The sequence below is a fragment of the Zonotrichia leucophrys genome, chromosome 7, assembly GCF_028769735.1.
Source record: "Zonotrichia leucophrys gambelii isolate GWCS_2022_RI chromosome 7, RI_Zleu_2.0, whole genome shotgun sequence".
Taxonomy (NCBI): domain Eukaryota; kingdom Metazoa; phylum Chordata; class Aves; order Passeriformes; family Passerellidae; genus Zonotrichia; species Zonotrichia leucophrys.
In genome coordinates this window covers 26,875,196-26,898,693 of record NC_088177.1, presented here as the reverse complement: position 1 = coordinate 26,898,693, position 23,498 = coordinate 26,875,196, and the positions used below count along the sequence as shown (strand labels likewise).

Here is a 23,498-nt window from a genome sequence, read left to right as displayed (position 1 = left end):
ACAGCAAACTCAATTGCCACCAAAAGGGAAAAAAAAAAAAAAAAGCAGACTGTTGAAGAGTGTGAGGTAAAGAGCATGACTTTTACATTGTTTAACAGTACTAGCAGTTCTGAACTCAGCACAGATGAGGGTACCTGCATCTGGTACAACTAAACAAGGAATTCTGTCTATAAATTGGATCTAATATTGGCATTAACAATGTTTCACTAAGGAATCAACAAACATTTGCTTATGACCAGATTAACTTGATATATTATTTGATGTTAGAAACTTTTCTTATTAGGCATGAAATACAATGGCAAAACACTAGGAATCAATACATCTCCACACCCTTTTGAATCAGCAAAGAAAGCATGGAACTAGGCAAGGGGTTCTACTGGAAAAGCAAATTCCAAAACACTGGGTAAAGACCATCAACACTGAAAGGAACCCAGCAGTAAAATACATTTCTGAAACATTTTCAAGCATTCCACCTTGCTTTTTAGATAGACTGGAAAAGAGGGAAGAGACATTTATTCTTTGTATAACTGAAATCATAAGAGTCCAAGAATTATTAGTTGTAGAAGAGTAGTAATAACGCAGTTGAAGATGATGTACTCCTCTCTTGCTGTAACATTCCCCCTTCCCCTGCTCCCCTCGATCTCTTGATCAGTTTCATTCCACTTTAATGTGAAGGGGTGATAACAGTGACTTTGTGAGCATTTGGAGTCCTTGGCCAGGAGAAGTCCAATATTCAGGTTTATGATTTCTTCCCCTTCCTCTAATTTCCCCTCAAGATCATTTTTATCTTTGCAAGCACACTTTTCTACCCTTTTCTTTCTTCCCTAGTTTGCACCTGTAATTCTCCACGTGAATTTAATATGTTACAATTTAGATGTGTCAGGTACTGTTTCTTTGCAACCTCCAAGCCCACTTTCATCCAGCTCCAGACTTCCATTTCTTTAAGTGACTGCAAGTGAGCCCTTTATCACCACGGCCTCCAGTACCAAGCCCATGGCCCTTTCCTTAGTGCCTTATACCAATAATCCTCCACGGTCCATCCTCGATCTTCACTTCTCCAAGGCCTGTGGTGCCCTAGCAGACCAGTACACCTCTACAGTACATCACTGTGGTCAGCGTGCAGAACATCTCGTTCCACAGAATAACAACAATGCAAACCTATGCATGCACCACAGAAACAAAAGTTAAAAACAGGCACCTGGTCCACTGGCAAAACCCGCTGCTACAGCGGAACCAGTTAAACACAGGTGCGGGCAGGTGGGGCACCGCCAGCGGGGCAAGTCCTGAGGCCTCGCAAGCCGCGCAGCGCAGTGACAGCCGGAGCCACGGAGGGTCCCGCAGCGCGGCGGCGGCCGAGGACGCGCTCCTGTGCCCGCCGGGCCGCGCCAAGGTCGGCGGCACCGGCAGCAGCTGCGGGATGGTGCCTGCGGACACGGATTCAGCCCAGTGGGATTTCCTTGCAAAAAAACACATCTTCTTCCACTGAATTTTTCTGATTTTAAACAAAGCGCCCTGGTGTGAAGCTCCGTGCTCCTGTGCACGCGGGGAGCGGGCAGGCACACGCTCCCCACCGGCACGGCCGGCCCTCAGCCCGCTCCCGTTCCCCAGAGCGGCCGGGCATGGGCAAGGTTGGCCCAGCCGCGCGCGTTACCACCACCGGCCCCCTCTGCGGGGGCTGCAGCGCATCCCGGAGAGCCCGCGGAGCAGAGCGCCCGCCGGGGACAGCGGCCGCGGGCACACGGGCGGCACGGCCCCGGAGCGGCTCCCGCTGCCCGGAAGCGGCACTGCCGCGCGGAGCGGTTCCCATTGGCCCGTTCTCGTCACGTCGTCCCGCCCCCTCGGCGCGGCGCGGGCCGCCATTGGCTGCGGGCGGTGCCAGTCGGCGAGGGCGAGCTCCGCCGGTGCCCGCGCTGCGCTCCCGCGCGGCGCGCGCTCTGCCGGCTGGTGCGGCTGCGGGCGGAGCAGGGATGCGCCCCGGCTGCGGGAGCGCGGCGCGGAGCGGCGGCAGCAGCCCGGGTGGCCGAGGGCGGCGAGCGCGGCCGGTAAGGTCCGGCGGGGGATGCCCGTCCTCGTGCGCATCCCTTGCGTACGGTGCCGAAAGGGCGGCTGGCAGCGCCGGGCAGCGGTGCCGGCACGGGCGGAGCGGCGAGCGGGCGGGATGCCGGGATGCTGGAATGCCGGGGGCGGCCGGCGGCGCTGGGCCGCGGCGGGCAGGGGTCGCGGGCGGGCGCGGTCCCCCACCGCCCCTCGCCGTGCCCTTGGGCGCGGGGGTCCCCGGGCGGGACCGGCGGTGCGGTGGGAACTTCGTCTGCCCCCGCCCGGCTGGCGGCGGCCGGCGGAGCCTGCGGGCGCCGCGGCGGGGGGCGACATCAGCCCTCCGGTAGGGGCTGCGGCGCTGCCCCTCGCTCCGCCGCCTCGGGAGGGCCGCCGAGCGGTGCCGCCGAGCGGCGTTGCCGGCTGGAAGGGCGGCGTGGCGGGTCCCGGCGGCGGCGCTGCCCCGGGCGCGGCTGAGCCCCCTCGGCAGCGGCAGCGCGGACGCGCCCGGGCCCGCGCTGGGGGCGCTGAGCGCGGCCGCGCTGCTCTCGGGGCGGCGGGATGAACTTCACCCTCGGAGGCAGGATTCTACTCGAATCCGTGTTCCCGGGCGCCCGGCGGGGAGAGTCACACCAGCGGAGGCGGCAGCGGTGCTGGTGTGGCCGCAGACTGGATCTTAAAGTTGTTAACACAGTTAGCTCAAAGAAAAGTTATTTTACAGTAAGCGTGTCGGTGACGGCTGATACATGACCACTGGCTATTGAGACGGAGGAATTAGAAAGAGGAAATCCCGTTTGTCCTTATGCACTCCTTTCCATTGTTCTTCAACCTACTGTACTTTTAGTGATAAAGGCAATATTGGAAGGCTTTGAAGTGTTGTCTAATCTTGTTAATTTAGATAAAAACAGCCTTTAGATGTTCTGTAGAGATGTCGTTGTAAACATTAAGTATCTTGATTATATAACATTTCAAGGAATCTGCCAGGATGTTGCCAGACTTTGTGATGAAGAGCCTGATCTTCCAGTCATGGAAATAAAGAGGTGTTTTGATAATGATTCGGTAGGAAGCAGGATAGTATCCTCAATTAACAGACCAAGAGAAATTAATTCATGTTATGTATTGGTTATTTTGCATCTCATGGGTTTGGGTATTTTAAACATTTAAACACTCTGCAGAAAATGTAAAGAGCATTTAGTTTGATTCAGGGTTTTTTTTTGGTTCCTCTGTACCGTTAAGTTTCCTTTTCTACTTTCTAGGATTGTATTGATCTTGTTCACTCTTTCTTGATAGAGTATTCTGATTAGTTACTTATAAGGACGTGTTCAATCACGTGGTGCATAACGTGTTTTCAGAAATGTTTTAAATCATGACATGCAAGGCTGAATAACAAGTGTAAACATCATTGTAACACATACATGCCCTGCTTTGGGGAGCTAAAGCCCATTTTTACAGCTGTGGGGAAGGCACAAGTGAGTGTAAAGGATTTGAGGTGTGGAATTTAGTGCTGACACAGGTTAAATATTGTTCCCTCCCTGCATAGTTATCCACTAAATAACATTTTTGGCAGAATGTAAATTGCTAATGAAATTTCAGTTCTTGTACATTTCTAATTCTGGATAGGTCTGTACAGGTTCAGCAAATGTCATATTGTCAAACCAGTTTTTCAGAAACCTGATTTAGTTAACTTGATTCAGTGTCATCAGAGTATTTTAGATTATAGTAGAGAACAATCTTCATCCAAGTATGTCACACACAGCCACGATGCAATGTCCGAGATGCACTCAGTTTTGCTCATCTGCCTCATAACATCACCCGTTCTTTCCTTATGTGCTTTTTCAGGAAAGAAAATCACAAATTTTTGTGGTTGCTTTTTGGAAGAGAGCAGTGAAATCCTTATAGATTACAGGCTGAAAACACTAAGCTTTCCCCCCACCTTGCCTTGTAAGTGACACCAAAATTTAATCTAAAAATTTAGTTTGTGAATGGGTGAACTGTAGAACCTTCAGCACATGAGCAGACTGTATTTGTGAGAGTCATTTCAGTGGGGGGGTTCCCAAGAGAACATGCATGCAGGAGAATGTATGCCAGTGTATTTTCTACATCTTTGTCTTAAGTACCTTTTTTCCATGCACAATTCTGAGGAAATCTTTTGTAAAACATCAAAATATTTCAATGCTGTCATTTCAGAGGGGTACTTGATTCAGTGTTTACTCGTCTTCTTTGTCTGTAAGTAAATAATGAAACTTTTTGGAGCAGCAATCATTCCACCACTGAAGTCAATATAAGTGTATTAAGTATTTACTTGTTAAAAAATATTAATCAGCTGTAGACTTATGAATGAATATTAATAGGCATTATAGTTACATAATGCTCATACCTAGTTAAAAGTTAGAGGAAAATGCAGAAGTTTCAGAAATTTTTAGCTTGCTTTTCATTGTTTTCTTCTCTATAAAAGAAAAGGAATCCATCTGTATGCTTCCCAAAAGGAGATATCCTGAGTTTTCATAACCTGCTTTTGTAGTAGTAATTTTTACAGGGTAGTTTCACTATATGTCACATAATAAGAAATCTGGAACTGAAGCAGTCAATTCTGTCACATTCTCCACCCTGTTGCTTATTTAGTTAAATAGACAAAGATGGATAATAAAATATTATTGATGTTATTTGCCATGATTAGTAGGAAGATTATTTCTTTTGATACTACTAGGGAAAACAAGTGGTATGCTTTTAGAAGTAAGTGTATTTCAGAAATAAGTACATATGTACATTCAGTTGAACCAATGAAGAGATGCAGAAGCTCAGGGAAAAGATGAATGAATGATGCATCTCCTAGTTGTTTTAGATTATAAAAATCTGATCTGTTTGGAAAAGCTAATGCTGTTTTTGAACTGCAGCTAAAATATGGACTCATAGCTGTTAGCTGAGTCTCCATCAAACACAGCAGCTCTAAATGCTGATGTGTGGCAGCTCTGCAGAACTCCAGACACACAGAGGTATAAAATGCCTCAGCACCCAAGTGTTCCCTTTGCTGCTTACCCAGAGGTCTCAGATGTTTCCAAACGCTGACAGTATCTGCTGCTGCCCAGCAGTGCCATGGGCACAGTGACCAAGAGTGCTCTGCTTGAGCACCTCTGTCTCCTGAGAATGCCTTTCAAGGAACTTAGAAAAGATTCTCTTAAACAGGAGTTCAGCTCCCAGTGCTGAGAACACAGCTCCTCAAGAGAGGGAGAGAGGCAAAGATGGGCAGGTCGTTCTTTGACTGACAGGCTGCAGCTACTTTAGTGGAAGAGATTGGCTTTCCCCAGCACAACCAGGAAAAAGAAAGGATGTACAAGAGTCTGGGGCCTGTCTGTGCCTATTTTAATGCAGAGATGATCAAGGTGTGATAATGAATGAATTACAGATCTCAATTACAAGACACCCCACTACTTGTATCACTACCTAAAACATAAAATTGCCAGATATTGCATGTACAGTGGGAAGTGGACACTTCTTAACCCTCTTGCATTCTGATTTTTGTACCTCTCAATTCAAACTCCCAAACTAGTGGGAATAATCCAGATATCTGCAATAGTTACTCATCAAAACTCTATTATTCCCTTAAGGATTTAAATGTGTAATCTAATACTTATATAAGTGTATAATTTAATGTACCACTGCAAATATTTATGAAATACATAAATATGCCTTTTGCACTAGAAGAAGTCAGCAGATACTGGTGAGGGATCTAATGGTGAAGAGCGCAGTGAACGAAGAAAATGCTACATAACTGAAATCTTGTGAAAATACTGTTGAGCTACATTTATTCATTTCTGTGGAGTGTTGCCAGCATACCTTTTCCCTTTGCAGGTGTTCTGTATTATCAGTAGTCTCAAAATATTGTAATTGTAATATGCCTATTTCATGTATAAACAGTTTCTGTAGAGGAAGGCAGAAAACACCTGATAGATACTGGCTTTTGCACTCAATTTTTTAAGACTGACATCTGAGTACCAGCAGGCTTTAACTATTACTGTCTTTTGAGACTTACTTTAGTAAAAACGTGAATGACTTACACGGCTAACCTTGCTTCCCTTTGAGCAGTTCTGCAGCTCAGCTCTTTGAAGGGCTGATGTTTGTTTCTTTTGTCCCTCAGCAGGTGGCTACAGTTTCACTGAAATAGCTGATCTTGCTGTGGAACAACATCTGTGGCTTTCTGGGGTCACACTGCTTGGAGTAATGTAAATATTTCCTCCTGGATCTGATCCTTGTTTTTGTTTAAAGATACAGTACTAATTTATTGGTTAGCATAGAATGTTGTGTTGCAATTTATACTGAAGGACTGCAGTTACTCAAATCTGACCTCCATCTTTCACAGCTGCTAAGAAGCAGGGGTGTAACTTTAGTGGAATTTTCAGAGCTCAGTAGAAGATACTAAAGGCAACTGAAGTGAAGAACATCAGAAAAGCTCTGCTGGGTCAGATCAGGGGACCTTCATAGTCAGGCTTCAGTGACATTAAGGGATGCTGCTAGGGACTATACACAAACCTAGCTCTTTTATGAACCTATTCTCTTGTACTCTTCCTGCATACTTGTTTGTCATATTACAGATCCTGGGTATATATCTGCTCAGTGGTTTTAGAGCCCATTTGTAGACCTGCAGACCAGGAACCTGTCTTTTTCAAACTTGCTGATGCTTTATTATCTTCACAACCTCTTGTGGAAGCAAGTTCCAGAAGCTTACTACTACCTTTGTAAAGAAGCATTTACTTCTTTATAAACTGATGTTGTGCTAGCTTTGTAAAAGGTCCCTTAGTTCTATTACAAAAGGATTTAGCAAGCAGCTTTACATTAGTTTATTTACCATCTTCAGTACTTGATTGATCATATCTTGCTTCAGTCTTCTTTTCCAACTGAAGAGCCCCTCAAATCCCTTTTTCTAAGGCAAGCACTCCATCCTTGTGGTGTTTTGTTCTCTGACTAGAGGCTGTTCTTGAGATGCAGAGAAGTACTTGAGACATGGATGGACCAAGGTTGTACAAATGTGCACGGTCTTCTTCTCAGTGCCTTTCCTCATGATACTCAATATTTTGCTAGGGTTTTTCTTGCTGTTGTACATAAGGATCTGTCAATAATGACTGCTGGATTTTTGTCTCCAGTCATTTATCAGCTTGGTGTGTATGTGACTGAGATTATTTTTCATGAGATGTATTAGCCTACATTTATCTATACTGAAGCTCATTTGTCATCTTTTTGTCCACTCTGAGTCCTGCACAGTGCTTCTGGAGCTCTTTGCCACCATGGTGGCATTAGTTCTGTGCTCAAAGACAACTTCTTGTGTTTGTTTCCATTTTGCCAACAGTATCATACCTTATGAGTTTTTGTATGTATGCCTGTGAGGAATAAAAGTGCCATGGCATATCAGACAAGGGTGTTCATAGATTTAAAACTCATTTGAATGTAACACAGGCTTAGGGGTTTTGTTGGGTTTTTTGTTTACTTGTTTGTTTTGTTTGTTTTTTTTTTTTTTTTTGTTTTTTTTGTTTTTTGGGGGTTTTTTTCCATCTCAGTAAACTCAAACAGGTTAAAGCAGTGTCCAGAAATCCAGACCACATAAAAAGAGAGAAAACTAAAAAATGCCATTCCTAGCACTTCCAACTGCAATGAAAGGGAGGTGAGAATGGTGGTATATAGTATTTGATCCATGTTGATTGCTGTTAAAAATATTTTCAATTAAAACAAAAGAAGCTTTTAAAAATATTGGATTGCAAAGTGATATTTACTCAAATACCTTTAATGCTTCCCTAGCCTCTCTATGGATTCAATACACAACAGCCTTAACTCCAATGCTATCTAATTAATCACCTTTCATTTGTGAACTACATTTCATAGTAAGATGAAAATAATAACTAAAGCTTTTCTTTCCTCCCTCCCAGTTATATTAGAGGTTAGGCTGGAAGCTTGCCATTTAGAAAGGATCTCTTCATGTTCCTTGTTCAAAGCCAGGCCAGTCATTCACACTCAAAGCATGTCACTTGGAAAAGCTGCTGCACTGCCAACAGCACTGAGTGAGGTTTAAAGAAACATCAGAAATGCATTATTAGTGTGCTGTGTTACTACTTAGTGCTACATAATAATGAATGTGGTTTCACAGCAGGGCAAGTAACTCCAGCAGCCTGTCTGTGGTGGTCCTGTTCTCCCTTCTCTCCAGTCCTGTTCTCCCATCCTCCCTAACCCTTTGCAGAACTACTTCAGCTCATAAGTCTGGCAGAAAATCACTCCTCCACCCTGGCCACTGACTTAAAAAGCCAAAACAAAACAGAAACTCATTTCTGCCAGCTTGAATCTACTTCACAGAGGACCTTATGAAGGTTGTGCAAGGGAGGACATAGAACTGTGAAGGCAAATGCAAGAGGAGAGCAAGATGGTTGAACAGCAGCAGTTAATAATATGTGCTTGTCAAACCCCAGTCTGAAGTGCTGTTCTGTTTCTTGATTTATTGTTGTTCAAGTACTTGGCAGAAGTACAGGACTATTTTAGTAGGCAGCCTATTGCTTTGTTAATTTAAATATTTTGCTTAAAGAATTACATTTTACTTCCTTTGAAGAAAGGCCCCAGCTGCTGTACTACCAATTTATGAGGTCATATGCTGTGTAAATCTGGTTGTCTAAAAGACTGTTACCAACTGTAGTTGACTGCAGCAATAGGATTCTTTCATTTTGTTTTGCTCTGTAATACAGTTCATCAGAACAGCTTTTTCAAATTAGCAGGTATTCAAGTACATAACAAATGTATTTCTACTACTTGATTTTTGTCATGGATGGTTTAAAGTTATATTCCTGATCTATTAAATGGGAGCTGTTTGCTGGAATCTGTAGCAACCAAAACAAGGCAGTTTGCCAAAGAAAAAGGGTTTGGTGTATTCCATTTGCATGGTGTGCTTGAAACCCACCCAGTGCTACTTCATGACAAGCATGTCCATGTGTACAAGTAGCTGCAAAGTCAAAAAGCTTTCTGTTGGCTGAAGAAGCTCAAAATTAGTTTAGTGAGCTCATGGTAGCCTGCGAGGATGTCAGGGATGGACATGGGCACTGTCAGCCTGCACAGTTTTTTTCCCCGTACTTAGAGGCCACAGAGGTGATAATTGCTGAATCTGTGCTGAATACATTTGGCAGCAGTGATAGAGCAGTGCCAAATGTGCTTCTTATCTGCCTTAAACAGACTATCATTGCAAAAAGTGGAACTTGTATTCCATTGTTCAATTGTGACAATATCTTCTTGTGTTAAGATGTGTGCATTCATCTAACATTTTTATAAGGTATTTCAGAATCATCAGCCAAATTTTACTACAGTCTTCCCTAGAAAAAATACTCAGCTGTAGGTACAATGGTACATGTAAATTAAGCCACACCATTGTGGGCATCCCAAAAATACTCTACTAAGTTAATTTCTTTCATATGTATACTTTTTCATAAGGTCTGTTAGGCAGCTAGTAAGAGTGGCTTTAGTACAGTGATAGCATTGTACTATGAAAATCTATTATATAAATGTTTACCTAAAGCTTTCAGCATTTGCAATATTTTTCCATGTAGAAAAATAATACATTTAACTTGGATTTCAGACTTTGTAGTAAAGCAAATGGTTTTCCTTTCTGCCAAGCTTTTAAGTATGCTAAATTTTTGTTAAAAGGCTACAGAAAATGCACCTAAGCACAAATATAAGCATAAAACAAATTCTGTTTATGTAGTTTATACTGTATTTGCTTAAAATAAGCTAGGCAGTAACAAAGCTCTGCTAAAAGTTGGCTAAAAGATTCAAATATATGAGGTTTTCATCACAATAATTAAACTTCAAATGAAAGTTTCTTACCAAGTTAGTGGCAACTAGGTCATGTTGAGTCGGATGTCTTTAATTTACTTGTCTGGGATTCACCTCTACCCAATCAGTTTGTTAAAAATCACATTACTTCTTCTGCTCTGAAATACTTTTACACAAATATTTTGCTGTTTTGCAGCTAAGGTGAAAAAATGTTTGTAAGCCCTGAAGAGACTCCTTGCTGGTGATTTTCATGTGCAGATTTCAGATTACTGTACAAAGTCAAACATTCCCATTGATTAACCAGGCATTGAACTGGGCCAGAAAAGTTTGGATTAGAATTTGAGCATCTAGTTTGGATCATATTAAACATTTCACTTGGAAGACATACTGCTACTGGGGAAAAACTTCTTTTATTCTATCTAATTCATGAAGTTAGAAGTCAATGGAAGCAGTATTCAACATATTATGTCCTAATTTCAAGTGAGGAGGAGATACTGAATACCATTTTATTGGTATCTTATTCTGAATATTTCTTAGGAAAAATAATTTTTTTTTCCTCATGTGTGCTTGAACACAGAGACATCAAACAAAATACCAGTTAAACTAAGAACTAATTTGTAGAAGTTCTGTACTGTTTATTAATTTCATTTTCAATACTGAAAAAAATAAAATACTTCTGTTATTGCTGCTGATGCCAAACATAAACAGACTCAATTCTGTTGAGAAGTTCCTAAATAAGATGTTTACTGTAAACTGTTTTTTTGTTGTTTTTTTTCAGAGAAAAAACAGTAATTCTTTGTCTTTAAGACTGGGTACTGGTACCAGGTGAAGTTCCCTGCAAACTGATTTTGGTACTGCAGCTCACATTCTAAAATAGCTCTTTATCATCTGACACAATGAGAACTTTAATCTCATGAACTATCATGACAAAAGTTTGTAGCTGGAGCATTTAGCAGTAAAAGCAGAAAAGCTCACCTGCAGGTTTTGAGAGAGGCAAGTCATGCATCAACTGTCCAGTTGCAGACTTTTTTTTCATTTCAATTTTCTGAAACAAAATTCATTAATTCTTTTAGGAATGTAGAACATAAAATGACACTAAAAAGCAGCTCAATAAAAATTTACAGAAAATAACTGAGTCAAAAGTAATAGGCTTTCCTCTGAAGGTGTTGTACTGGGTATCAGGCTATGCATCAAGTCATAGTAAAACATGTAAATGAATGTGGATGATGCAGCAGAAGTGGTTCATCTTACAGGAAGCAATCTGTCACAGTAGGCTTCGCCTAGGTTCTGTTTTCCCTGCAAGGACTTACCAGAACAAAGACAGCCTACCTGGAGATGGAAAACTGCCCTGAGTCTCTGCCTGCTGCTGCATTCCGCCAGTGGCTTTTGACTGAGGCTCTGACTGTTGCTGGCTGGGTTATTGCAGAGCACTCTGGCTGGCTGTGCTGGGATCACAGGTCCACTCAGACACACACACCAAGGCACAGGAGTTTGAGCCTTGGCCAGATTTTATATAATTTTAAATGATATATTACTATATTAACCCCAAAGTCTGGGGAAGTCATAAATCAGATAACGTATCCCAGCTGAGGTCACCTGGAAATCATCTCCCTCATAATTTGAAAATGGTGAGAAAGGAAAATTTCTTTATAACCCATAAAAGTAAGCAACCTACAAGTGCTAATCAATCTTGTCTTTTGTAAACTATTTCCCTGTTTCTGAGCAGTCATTCAGCCAGGTTGCTGCATGCTTTCCTTTTGTTGCTAGAGATGAGTTTGAGGTGACTGCTCTGTAGAGACTTCTGGCATGAGCAAACAAGTCAGTTACATCTGAGCAATTCCAGTGCACTTTGTACAGTTGTCAGTGAAATGAAGACTCAGGCCTGTTGTAATTTTTGTGTAAGACCTTTTGGGCTCAGGTGGTTTTGACTACATGTGACCTGATATTTTGGAACTATTTAGAATTACTGTTGATGCAATTCTTTCTATCAAGATACCAGTAAAGGTTCTGTATGTTTTTTCCAACTTTTACGGATCTACCCAAACTTTTTAAAATTAAGGTGCTTTTCCCATCTTTCAGACTATCAATTTTTATGTTATTGGGCCAAGGTTCCAGGGTGAAATTCAAGGACACTTACACAACATGCAATTGTTTGAAAGTAATTTTTAGTCGTGGTTTTAACAACATGACTTCAAGCAGCTGTATTAAAAATACTTGATTTTACATTTTGGAAAGTGTTTTGTAAGTCTCTTATAGACAAAGCATATGTGTCAGGTAGAACAAAGCAATTACCATCTTGTATGTTGAAACATCCTGTGAATAAAATCTATGATGATTAATACCAGAAATCAGTTTTGGTATCAGTTATAGTACAAATGCTTTTAGTAAAGAAGCCGTCTTTGCTACTGAGGTGTGTGTGGAGCATGTTAAGAAGATTGCACACAGTGCAGCACACACATGGTGTCAGGTCTGGCTCCTGGATTCCCTGCTGCTCTGAACACCACAGCAGATTTGCTCAGGCCAGAGATAATCAAAGCAGCAGTCCTGGCTGGACGGGCTGGATCTGTTTCAGTCCCATTATGCACATGGCATGGCCAGAACTGGTTGGTCCCAGCCACTAGAGAGCAGCTGGGAGAATGGGATGAGATCTGCTGGCTTGGGAAGTATTTTTAGGTGCAGGGACACACACGGGTACCTGGTGGCACTTGTACTTGCCTGGCTGGGTGAAGTTCAAGGACACTACAGCTGAGTCCCCTGGCTGAGCCTTTGCCAGTGGCACCACGGCTGTGTGAGGACACTACAGAACTCAAGTGGTCTTAACTGGTTTTGTGACAGCCTACTCCTCTTGCAGAATCTCACACACTCAAGAGCGTGGCCTAGCAGTTCCAAAGTGACAGTAAAAACACTGATCAGAAGTTTAGTTTCAACATTTCTCAGTTCAAAAATAATCCAAATATGCTGTATATGTATTTATGCATGCCTACATTGTTAATCTGTTATGTCGTCTTGTGTACTACCTCACAATTCTGTAATTGCTTCCATTTTGTACATGTTGTTCTTTTGTGCTAGGATTTCACAACTCACTGGATGACGTTTTTGCCTGATTTGTCAAGAAGGGCATGGTACTAATAACAGTATCTCTTCTTTGTTATCTGATAGACTATTTTAATGGAGGAAAATAAAGCAATTTGTTTGACTTTCATATATTTTCATTGTTGAAAAATAAAATGTTGATCTTTTGAAGATGATGACCACATCTTTCATATGTAAAACCATAAAGATTGTTGTAATCTTAGTTTCTTTTACCATACAGTAGCTAGATAAGAATGTTAATGTTAGATGTATAAGTACCAGGTTATCTCATAGTATATTAAAATTTTTGAGTTTTTTTCTCTTTCAGAAAACAAAGACTTATGGTATCTTAGCAGTTCTAATAGGTGGTAATATGAAAGATAACTAAAAGAGCCACGGAGGTGGCATGTGGCATTTAGAAAATAATAAAACCCATTTTGGTTGAATTGAGGACTTAAACCTGAAAGACTGTTTCTTTCTTTAACTGGTAAAACTTTGGCTAGAAATATTTCAATGAGATGCAATGACATGCTCAAAGACAAATAGATTTTTCTGACTCTCTAAGTAATACAGTTATATTGTAATGACAATGCAGGAGGTGTTCCCTGTGAAGCACAGCGCTAATATTTCATGTATAACCAATATGGAAGTGATTAAATTGCTTTACAAGCAAAGGTTCGTAGCATGGTAACAGGAAACATTACAAGCTAATACTGCCTCTATCTGAAGATGTATTGTTTTGTGCTAATGAAATATTGTAATAACCTTGCACACCTTTAGAGAAGAACATCAACCATAGCTCTCTGGAGTTACTCTTCAAACAGTATAATTACTCTGCTGAAATAATTTTTATGCAAAGAACAGTTAAAATAAACAGAACCGTAAGGATGAAATGACCATATTAAATGTTAACAAATGCATAAAAGGTGGTCTAGTATATAAGTATGCAGATAGAAATAAAATATTTTTTCAAAAGTAGAAGTAGTTGATTGCCAAGTGGGTTTCACATTAATGTCCTTATTCAAAGCCTGCTGGAATAACTAAAAGTGATCTCCAGCAACTCAGTTAAATTCAGTCAGTCTTAAGTTCCTTCCCCTCTTCCCTAAGAATGAAAAGCCAGGACTTGCCTGAATTTCAGTGAATCCAGTTTTCAGGATTTAGGTAGCTTCAGTGTATTTAACAGCTGTCTTTAGAACACAGTGTTGCAAAGATTTATACTTTCCTTTTCCACAAAAACTTCAGCCTTCATGAGGATAGTATCTGTATTGAATTTGTTTACTGCCAGGAACACCTTGCTCAGTTTTTGCACTATATTTGTATTGGAAATAATGAGAGAGATAAAAAAGTGAAAACAGTGTGAGTGTGAGTGAGAAATTTAATTTGGCAATACAGGTAATATTTTAAGTTGACATTCATTTTAAGGTTCTAAAGGAGATTTGAAATCAAATGGTATGTTCTGTTTTATAAGGATGGTTTGAGCATTGCTAGAAAGCTTGTATATTTGTCGCTGAAGGACACGAAAGAACACAAGCACACCACCGCTCTCAAGGTGAAGGAAAAAAGGGAAGTTTTATTCTCTGACTCCAATATTTATAGTTTTACAAAAGTGACAATGGATTGGAAGGTGACAGTGACACCTCTGCAATGACACTGGTCAAACCCACAGTCCATCAACTCTCTCCTCCTCCATAAAGGAATGAAAAACAATGAGTTATTTACAGAAAGGGTGTGAGAAAGTTCACTACAAGAATGTCAACATCAGAAGGCTTAGAAAATCTTAAAGAAACAGGGTGACATATATTATTTTTTTATTTTCTCTGAGTGTAGCTTGCAAAACTGTTTTTATTTTTTTCTTTTCTGATCCAGCTAGATTTTCATACATGGGAAGGCATGCCACATCCATATGTTCTTTGTTCCTTTAAAATACGTAGCTCCCTCATCATTTGGGGTGTTCATATAACCCAGTTATTTCTTGTTATGAGGAAGTTCAGAACTGAACCAAAAGCTGTTACCTACAGATTTTTGTGCCTGTTAGCTTAAAAGGGAAATAGCCTGCCCATCTACTGGCTACATTATATAGTGGTATGACAGTAGTTCTTTTAATTATATCATTAAGACATATACAGAAGACTTGGCAGACCTAAATTACGTAAATGTCACAGAAAAGTCAATAGGATGTTTGTTCATGAAATGAGAATCTCTGTGAACGAAAGACTGTACTGATACTAATAAAACTTTGCATCAAGGTTGAATTCATAACACACTACCAGCTATACTGCATTGATGGAAATGCAGTTTGAACTCCAATGTTTGCTCAATATAGATGAATACATGGCTCTAACAGAAATGCCTTTTTTTGTGCCAGGTAGTTACCCAGTGACTGAGGATGAGTACTTTGGTTCAGGAATTGGGCATGTCAGTTAGCACTGTTCTAACCAGCATTTATTTCAATGGCATTTTATTAAATATGCCGATTTATGTATAGTATTTGACATCAGCTGGTGGTGACACAGGACTTCTTAGAAAGTGCCCTGTTCTAGGGTCATGTAAAAAAATGGCATAAACTTGTATGTGAATTTCATTTACACTTTAGCAGGGTCAGTTTCACTAAAGGGTACCAAGGAAGATGCTTGAAGTGTAGTCACATAACACATGCTTTGATTTTTATCAGAGGTATCTGTCAGCAGAGTGGGGGTGGTTGCTGTCCTGTTCAACTGAAAGGACAGATTGAATTCCCTTCAGAGGTCTGTAACAGTTCCCAAAACAGAATTTCCTGAAGGGAAAGGACAGTGCTGTTCTGCTTCTGCTATTTGCTGTGGCTAGCTAACAGGTGCTGTTTGCTCTTCTGTCCTAGAACTGCTGTCTTTCTGACTATGCACAGGGCTGCATGCCAGTGGAGGCTGATGTAGATCAGTACAAAAATAGCAAACTAGCCTCTGCCTGAATGGGCTAACCTGAACAGCCTTAGACTTGAAGGCTTGGCTTCCATTGGGGAAGTTAAGTATCTGCTGTAACACCCTTTCCCTAGCAGAGGTGAGGAAATTCCTAAATATTGGTGGAGGGTTCTGTTAATTTGTGAAGTATTAATGAGCTGTTATTATTCTGCTATTACCTTAAAAATACATTATGGTGTGTTAAAATCAATAACAATGTCACAGCAGCCACATCTTATTCACGAGGTGTGATGCATGAGCATGAGGCTAGTTTTTTTCAAACAAGGACTAATTTCTGTCTCCCCAGATATTAAGTAAGTTCACTTAAATAGATTCTGGATGACACAGGAAGCAATAGTCTACTTAAAAGCTCATAGTTCTTTGAAAATAATTGCAATTCCATTCAGTATGTGAATACTGAAAGTCACAAAAGACTTCAGCATTCCACTAAATAAATCCAGGGTCTTCACTCTTGCCAGCATGCTGGGAGTTACATTTTCCATCTAAAATGGATTTCTAGCTCATGATTATAATTCTTGTATAAATGGTTAGTTTTTATTGGGAAGATATTTCTTGGTTTGGAAAAATACTATTTTTTCCTTGGTGCTAAAATCATTGAGGTGGAAGGTTTGCAAAAGAAACTTCAGCATCAGAACCCAAATGAGGCAAAGGGCTAAAAATGCATCTTAAGGACCATTAGTCAGAACAGTTTGAGGTGACAGTCGCCAAGATTGTTTTATATATGAAGTTCATCAAACAGAAAGTTGGTTTCTTTAGCTGGAAAAAAATGCCTAAAGGGGTATATTTTTGCTGCAGTTGCTAGGGAGCAGCTTACACCATATCTGTGGGATATAATGTGAGTCATGTAAAATGCACTATGCTGATAATTCACCTCAGAGTGGTTAGAGCTGAATATTACATTCACAGAGCACATCTCATTGTGCAAGAAATGAAGATGAGATGGATGTTCTGAGTAATGTTAGGTGACAGAGCCACGGTGGTACACAAGGCTCAGTACACATGTCAGTCAGCTACAGGAGCATGTCAGTGCTACAGGATCCTTAGGTGGGGCTCTCATTAGGTGAGCAGAAAATTAATACATTGCCTAGATGGGAGGAAAGAACTCTGCAGAGGAGAAGTAAAACCTGTGTTTTCATGTATTTGACAGATCTTTGGAATGAACAAAGTCCTGCGAATCCCAAATAGTGTAGTCTTTTTTTAAGGCCAGCTCACTCACTTGACTGGCAGTCTGTGCTACCTGTAGAATGCTGTTTAACAAAATGAGGATGGGTAAACTGGGGGGATCTGAGTAGCCCTGCTCCCAAGTGAAAATGCTCCACTGCATTTGGAAACAAAACTGCTTAGCTATGAAATGTAAACATCTTTGATATAAACCTCTATAATTACTTGGTTACAGGGCTTCGTAATTTTATCTCAGAATCTGTCAAATGTCAAATTGGAATTATTTTGGTTGAAAACACAGTTTTAACAGTCCAATATTACTAAAACTCTAAATGCAATACATAAATTATACACTATAACACTGGATACTTGCTTTTATAGCAAGCATTAAGTATTTCCAAAAATTATCAAAATATTGCTATAGATTTCCATTTAAATATAATAGTTAAAATCTCAGCAATATTTTTTCCTTACTGCATCAATACAGTGATGCTGTTTATTACTTGCTTCACTTATTTAAGCACTGGTGCAAGTTTGTCTCACATACTGTACACAGGGATTGAGTGTGTTTTCCTCAGCAATTACTGCATTTGTTCAAAGTGAATCAGAAAATCAAAAATGTTAGGAATACTCTTTAATTAGATGATTAAAGAACCCAGCAAGTAGTGTGATGTGCAGATAAAAACAAAAGGTATCCTTAGCATTTTTAGGCCCTGGTAGAATTCAGAAAGGACAATGAGTTGTACTGTGCCACAAAAGGGTCTGCTGTTTCTTCAAATCCTGTATGGCAAATATTTATAGTTTTCAAGTAATTTTATCCTTCCAGGCTCAGCTGCCTCACCTTGAAAGATGCTTTCAATAAGCAATCTCACAGTAAGCTGTCTGAAAACATGATGCTCTTCCTAACAACAATTTGAAACCCATTGGACTTGGCCTTCAGAAAACTCTGTGAACAGATACTATCAAAATGCAGCTGAAATTAATGAAGTTATGTACACTAGCTACCCTAGCCAAGGATTAAAAAAACTCTTTCATAATCTGCTTTTGCAGTTTATTGACTTCTCCAACATTTTCCAAATATTAGAGGGGTTTCTTTCCTTCTCTAGTCAGCCTTTGACTCTTCCAGCAGTTTAGGTCCTTTAAGTTTTTCATAAAGGTCCAACTTTTTTTTTCCCAAAGACAACTTTTGATATTGAAGAAACATCTCAAGTTGATTCCAAAGGCTCTGTTCACAGTACAGTCTTTAAGTGATACCTCCTTTTGAACAGATTTGTTCCCTATGCATAGTTCTGAGAAGCAGTTTCTAATTTCTGAAATGTTTCTTTTTAAATAAAATACAATAACCTCCCTCTGTAGTTTTTATATTTTTATATAATTGATTAGATTTTTATAATCTGTAATTATTATATACAGTCACATGTTTTTCACTTAGCTGTTTGGGTTTGCTTTTGTGAATGAAGGATGTAAAATTAATAATTCAAAAGAGAACATGACTAGACATTGTAATTGCTGTTGTATATAATTGTCTGCTATCCCACTTTTGTTCTACATCACTTCTGAAATAGCATAATGCATTTCTGTTAGTAACACAAAGGAAAATATTTTGTAAAAAATCAGTCTGAAAATATTTTAATCTATCACTTAAAATATGAAGTACATTGTTTCTATTCCTTCTTTCCTTCTATTCAATTTAAGTGTTCAGACTTGGGCAATGGCATGGGAAACACCAAGGCACAGTCTTGCACAACTTTTGCTTTTCTTGGTACAATGAAAATATCTACCTGTTTTTTTTAAATGTCTGTTGTTGCTTATCTCCCAGTGATAATTTTTTTCAGTAGAAATGTTTGGTACTTACAAGAAGATTGCTGGGATTTTTTGCCAGTAATAATCCTAATACCCATATAAACAGTTTCTAAAATAACCTTGAAAATTCTGTATAAAAGCCACCTAGGACTAAGAGATTGTTATGCATTCTTTCTGAAGCATTAGAGCAGCAAGAAAATAGTTAATTGTAGTTTGGCATTTTTCAAGTCCTTTTTTTTGCCCTGGAAAATGTCTATTTTATTTAATGTAGCAGATGGGAAGTTGCACCTCTGCTACAACTTTTTTGTATTAGATTTATAGTTTGCTTTCCAACAAACTTAACTCTGTGGAAAGGACAGTTGCCTTGGGCTTTTTTTACAAACCTGAAGATTTGATGCGAAGTACTGGATCCAAATAGCTAATGTGTTAGGGGAGGAAGGGGCAAAAGTTGGAAAATAAATCTGTGTAAAATAAATGTTTAAATGGGAGGTAATTTGCCCATTCTAAATCACAGTGCTGTCTGGATCTCTTAGTCATAAATTAAAATCTATTTTTTTCTGAAGTCCAGCTCTAATTTCTTAGCACCTTTTTTTAAAACTAGGCAAAATTTTGTTCTGTCTTCTTTAAAAACAACCCTTTCAATCTGAAAATGCCACCTGAGTTTTCAAATATTCACAGAGACCATACCCAATCTTACATAATGAAATAATAGTTTTCTTTTATGTCTGTTGCCATGGTTTAAACCCAACCAGCAACCAAATGTCACACAGCTGCTCAGTCATTCCCCCACCGGTGGGATCAGGAGAGAATCAGAAGAATGAAATCTGGAAAATTCATGGGTTGGGGTGAAGGCAGTTCAGGAGGTAAAGGAAAAGCTGTGCACACCAACAAAGCCAAACAAGGCCCTCACCCTGGGAGCAGCAGCTCCCATGGGCAGGCTCAGCCCCTCCAGGACAGCCAGGGCTGCACCACCGCTCACAGTGAGCTGGGGAGATGAATGCCGTGATTCCAATTGTCCCCTTTTCCTCCTTCTTTCCAATCTTTCTATGCTGGGCGTGATGCCACGAGGTCTGGCATGTCCCTTTGGTCAGCTGGGGTCCCTGTCCCAGCTGTGCCTCCCAGGCACCCCCAGCCCCTCTGCAGTGCGGCCGTACAAGGAGCAGAAAGGGCCCTGGCTCAGAGCAAGCCCTGCTCAGCAATAACAAAACAGCTCTGGGTTATCAACCTGTGCTCAGCACAACCCAAAACACAGCCCCTACCAGCTGCTGTGCACAAAGCTAACTCTGCCCCAGCCAAAACCAGGAGTCTGTGAGGGAAGATGGGATTTTAAAGTAAATATCTCTCCATGAGGGTCATTCATGGAGATTGCAGTTAAGTGATCATTTTCCTGGAGTTACTCTTGGTAGTTCCATTCACTGAAGTCTGCAACAGCACCATAGTTCAGTTTGTGAGATAGCCATATACATATATTGCAAAATAGCATGCATTTCAGTGTCATATTTAATTTTAGAACTGTTCCACCAGTCTTCCTAATTTCATATATAATAGTATAACAAATAATGTTAATTATTATAGTCTTCATTTTTACATGTATGTAATTTGGATGCCCTTGCATGAAGCAGCATAAATATAAAAAAAGAACAGCCCCTTCTCCACAGTACTTCAAGTTTGCTGTTAATGGTTCAATCCACATTAGACATATGAATTATAGGGTATATCTGCATTTGTAATTTTTGCTGTCAAGCAAAAATATTTTTAAAGGGAGGGAAATATCTTCTAGTAAGCTGTATTTTCGCAGACTTTAGTTTCTAATCTGATGGGATTGTTGACAATCCTCTGACTGATTTCTTAGGTCAACTGAGAATTCAGGTTTTCATCACAAATAGAAATTTGTAAAGTCACCATGATTTATGATGTCTTGCTACTGTCTGCAAATGTCTTTGCACTTCCCATATTTTTTCATTTTTCAATGCTACTGCAGAAGAAAACAATATGGTAATAGTAGTGGGTTCTAATTTTACCAGTCATGATACTTCTTGTTGATTTTGTTGAAAAAAAAAATAAGTAGGCTTTGGCACTCAGCTGTTAAAGCTCAGATATTTACAGGAAGCAAAGTGAACATCTGTGAACTCTCTTATTTCCAGAGGTGCAGTCACCCAAAAAGTTTAGGCACTTACATGCAAATCCTGAGCCCTCTGAGGAAAATGTTCAGGAATTTGAGGGGTGGCAGGGGGAAAACACTGCAATGCTGCTTCTGCCTCTTTAATAAATATCTATAGGTAGTGTGTCTGAGCTGGCTGAACTGCTGTGTTCATTCAGTTAGTTTGGCTGCTTTACACCACATACACACAACTTTAAATGTCCAGAGGTAGCAATGGTGTGACCAGTGGAGGAATTCAGACCCCTAATTCCAAGGTGAAATCATGACCTCTTCAGTGCCATATATTCTGTAGTCTAAATGTTACCTTGTTCCTGATGAACATCTTACCTAGACAGTACCTGCATGTTTACAAAAGGCTGAATGCACTTTGGGCTGCTCACAGACAGCAGCTGTGGGAGGGACAATCCTTCCCTGCTGTTTTATGTTGGAATCAAAAGCCAGGGCTGGAAGCTGTTTCAAGGTGACAGCACTGTAGCTACTCAAGGATATACCTACAGCAGTAGATCTCTACATTTTAATTTTGGTACTATATGTGCTTACACATACATTAAAAAGTTTGGCTTTGCTCTGCATAAGTGATCCAGAGATTCTGAACAGTAGTGAATCATCTGATTCTGCCATTACACCCTTAATTTTCCCTACAGTGTTTATCCCAGCATTTCCACCCAGCTCTGGGATGGCTGTAAATTGGTTATTCAAGTTGTAAAAAAAAGAAAATAACCAGAACAGCGAGACAAAATAGAACGTACAGTGAATCACAGCCAAGATCTAACAATCCTGTTCCTCCTAATAAAGACTCCACTATTGCTACTCAGCAAGCAAATATTAGATTTCAAACAATAACTTTGACTCATTAAATTCCCTTAGTCCCCCCCCATAGCTCTATTTTCTGAAAAAGATGCTTCTACAGTGTAGTTCATATAAATCAGATAACCCTACCAAATGGTTGGATTGTGCATGAGACACCAGGTTGGCTCCAGCTGCCTGAAGATGGAGGTGAGGTTGGACGAAGCAGATAGCTGCATTTCAGTCAAGGAAGAATAATTTAAGGTGAGTTGTGTTAAATTTGTTAAATGTGACTAGTGTCAGTCTGCTCAGGCAGTTCCTACCTGTTCCTCCCTATGCACAGACCAGCTTCTCTTTCTGTGTAAGAAAGCCACAACCTATGTAGGAAAGTCTTTCAAGGACTATTACACTTGGCAGAGACTGACCAAGAAGCAATTTCCTTCAGCTGGCTGCATTGTGGCATCAAGTTTTAAACCTTGGTTGACCCCTGTTTCCAGCTCTAAGGATTGTAAGTCAGGCATGAATTAAGTTATGTTGCCAAGATCTCCTTAATGCCACTTTTAAATGTAAATAAAGTTGCAGGAGTTGCACTGCAAGTGAGCTTTGTTATGATTGTGTCCTTTGGTTGGTGTCTCCTTCTCTGGAGATACTCAAAACCTCCCTGGATGTGATCCTGTGTAACTGCTCTAAGTAATCCTGCTTTGGAAGGGGGCTTTGACTGCATGGACCTTCCAGCCTCAATAATTTTGTGATTCTGCATTCCTCTGGGAATGAAGCTGAGAGCTCTGATTGGTTTTGGCTTTTTTTTAAACTGATGAAGGTACCTAAATCAGTAACACTGTCTGAATTTGGCAGTTGCTTTTAAAAGGCAAGTAAGAAGACCCACGGAGGAGCTCCATCATTGTAGATTGCAGCCGCATCATTGTGACTCCTGCAGATTCTGGAGATGCTGAACAGGCGCAGAGGCTCCATGTGGGTTATGCTTGTTTAGTGCAGACTTGGTTCTGTTGTTTGTTCTTGGGGGTTTTTTAACTGCCAACTAATCTTGAGGAAACTTGAGATCAGCATTTCCTTGATGATAAATGAAGGAAATAAACAACTAAGAGCTCCTTGTCTGCTTTTCTGAAGTATGGCACCACTCAGATTGATGGCATCCACAAAAAGCAGACTTATTTGCACTTTCCCACTCTCCAGCTGCTGTATTTGGTACCATAAGATATGGGGTCAGGATGGTATGCCACAGTTATTCATTCTTTAACAAACGAGACTTCCATGAATAGGAAAGGGAGTTCTGTTCACCAAGAGAATGTGAGGCAGTACAAGGATCTTTCACTGGCGCTGTATAGGGGATCTCTTCTATACCTGCATTAGAGAATCCTAAAGGTAAATGAGAGATCATTGTTTCCCTTTCCTAGGACAGAAAATTGGAATAATGAGAGCTTGTATTCAAAAGAGAGGCCTCTAAAGTCACAAATTTCTCATAAGATGATTTGTGCACATATGTCTGGCTCATTTTTCCCCAAACATTACATGGATTTTCTGTGGTCTAATCTGACATATTCTAGATGTTCAAAACAGAACAGAACAATTGTACTACATATATATTTTGTAGTCTTCATGAATTTGTTTGGATTCACAGCCTCTTGAAATTATAAAAAAAGTGTATCTGATAAAGATACACCTTTCTGATAACAGCAGTTTAATTAAGCATTGTTTTTCACCAAAATTGG

General features: G+C 40.3%; 1 protein-coding gene across 5 annotated transcripts in view; it reads left to right on the top strand.

Moving 5' to 3' along the window:
• Positions 1–1,904: 1,904 nt before the first annotated feature.
• Positions 1,905–23,498, top strand: part of B3GALT1 (beta-1,3-galactosyltransferase 1) — a 172,888-nt gene continuing 151,294 nt past the window's right edge. For 4 of the 5 annotated variants that reach the window (XM_064718325.1, XM_064718328.1, XM_064718327.1 and 1 more), the window contains exon 1: positions 1,905–2,042. The gene's annotated coding sequence lies outside the window, so the exon portion shown is untranslated. The remainder of the gene's footprint in view (positions 2,043–23,498) is intronic. The other variant, XM_064718329.1, reaches the window with a different exon arrangement.